Here is a 2500-nt window from a genome sequence, read left to right as displayed (position 1 = left end):
ATAAAGGAGGTTTTGACGGATTCCTCCATCCCCCGGCGGTCTTTTCACTGGGCTCAGACAGGGGGATGCTTTTCTACACACGTCAACCCCCTTTTTGTAAGAAGTGTAGGGAGTATGGACACGTCACGGCTGCCTGCAGTACGGGGAAATGCCGTTTTTGTAAATCGGGGGAGCATGAGGCAAAGGACTGTAGGGAGCCGAAGGAGTGCCACGGGTGTGGTAGTAGGCTGCACCTGTTCCGAGACTGCCCGTCCCGTCGGCAGTCATATGCCGAGGCGGCGGCGGGGAGGAAGGAAGGAGGGGATTCTGCGGAGGAACAACTGGAGAAAAAGGACCCTGGGTCTAGGGAGAAAGACTCAGAGAGGAAGGAGCAGGAGAGAATGTCCTCACCAACGCCCACTCCACGAGCCAGGGCCAGGAAAGAGGTGGCATCAGGGCCGTCAGTGGAAGGAGGTGAGGGGTCCGCTATCAAGCAGCCGGAGGTGGAGGCGGGTGGCGGAATGGAGGAGATGGGCTCATCACTTGATGGGGTGGAGGGGCTTGGGGCCCTGGTAGAAATGGTTGAAAACCTTCCTGTGTTGGGGTCAAGGGCAGGGGAGTGGGCCTCAGACTCTGGGGTGCTGCTGGAGCTCAGGCAGGATGGGAAGGAACCATCAGTAGGGAGTGTGATCCCGGAGCTGGAGCAGGAACCCTACATCGGCAAAAAGAAGAGGACGAAGCGAAAGGGTGATGTGCAGAAAGAGGTGGGAGGCTTAGGGGAAGGGACAGGCAAGCGTGCGATGGGGGTTAAAGACAGTGCCGCTGAAGTGGCCCCCCTGTCCTCACAGGGCTCATCCCTCCCTTTACCCCTAGAGGAAATGGACATGACGGCCTCTACTCTCTCTCTGCATCCTGGGGATGGAGGGTCGCAAGGCTGTTCAGAGAAGCCGGAAACCTCCATCCCCAACCCTTTCCCGGCTTCGTGGGCAGATGACTTGGGGGTTTTAGAGGAAGGGGGAAACGGAGTGTCCCAAGTTGTGTGCGAGCAGGTGGTCTCATCTGAGGAGGACCTGTATCCTTCGGACGAGGGGAACATTTTTGTTTCCCTGTCGGAGGAGATGGAGCAGGGGAGCATCGGGTGAGCCTCTTGTTTTGTTTTTGTTATTAGTAGGTTGTTGTTAATGTTTTCATTATGGATAAAATTACTTTTGTTAGTTTAAATGTAAGGGGTTTGAGGGATAGGATAAAAAGAAGGGCGGTTTTTAGTTATTTAGAGGGTGTGGGATTTGATTTTTGTTTTTTACAGGAGGTTCACCTAAGGGATGGGGGGGATGTAGTGAGGTTTAAGAGGGAGTGGGATAAGGGGGAATCAGTTTGGGGTATAGGGGGGGTTCACTCTTCGGGGGTAGGGATTTTGTTTGGGAATAGGGAGGTAAAGGTTGAGGATACTTTTGTTGTTATGCAGGGGAGGGTTTTGGGGGTGGATGTCACATTAAGAGATTGTAGGTATAGATTAGTTGGGGTGTACGGACCACAGGTGGCGGCAGACAGGAGGGAGATGGTGGACTGTCTGACGCCCCTGTGTGTCACAAATAGGCAGTTGGTGATAGGGGGGGACTTTAATATAGATTTAGGGGTAGGGGGGGACAGCAGTGCAGGCGCCATCACCGGGCTAATGGCTTGCCATGGTCTGGTTGATGGTGGCCTGCACACTGCTCCGAAAATGGCCGGTCCCACATGGCGCAACTCCAGGGGGGTTGCGCGGAGGCTTGACTATATTTTTCTATCCAGGTCCTTGGGTCAGTTGTCTGGTCGGCTGTTGCCTGTGTTCTTTTCAGATCACGACGGGGTGCTCCTGCAGGTGAGTTCTCCAGTCTGCCTCTTCGGTAGGGGGTATTGGAAGTTAGATCGGGAGGTGCTGGATGAGCAAGCCTTTGTTAATGCCTTTATTGGTGTGTTTCGGGGGCTTGAGGGCCTCCGGTCCATGTGCGAGGGGGTATTGGAGTGGTGGGACTTAGTCAAGGTAAGGATTAGGATCTTTATTATAGGATATTGTAAGAGGAGAAAAAGGGAGGAAAGGAGGGAGGTGGATCATATCCATAGGTTGCTCGAACTCGAGTACGAGGCAGGCAACCTCGGCGGGTCGGTCGACTGGGAGAGATCCACTGCCCTGAAGGCGCAACTCAGGGAGCTGCAGGAGCGGAAGGCTCGAGCTTTCCTGGAGCGTGCGCATAGCGGCTTTTTAGAACATAACGAGACTTGTTCCACAATGTTCTTTAAGTCGGTTAGGGATAGACAGAGTAGAAAGGTAATGTACGGGGTTAGGAAAGAAGATGGTAGTGTAGCTAGAGAGCCGGAGGAGATGGTCAGAGTAACAACTGATCATTTCCGAAGTTTCTTTAAGGAGAGGGAAGTAGATGTAGAGCAGGGAAATGTGTTTTTAGAACACTTGTCCCGGCGATTGCCGGAGGACATTAGAGAAGCGATGGAGGCTCAGATCTCCCTAGAAGAGGTTGAGAGC

The sequence above is a fragment of the Salmo salar genome, chromosome ssa10 (genome assembly GCF_905237065.1).
Source record: "Salmo salar chromosome ssa10, Ssal_v3.1, whole genome shotgun sequence".
Taxonomy (NCBI): domain Eukaryota; kingdom Metazoa; phylum Chordata; class Actinopteri; order Salmoniformes; family Salmonidae; genus Salmo; species Salmo salar.
This window is presented reverse-complemented; position numbering follows the sequence as displayed.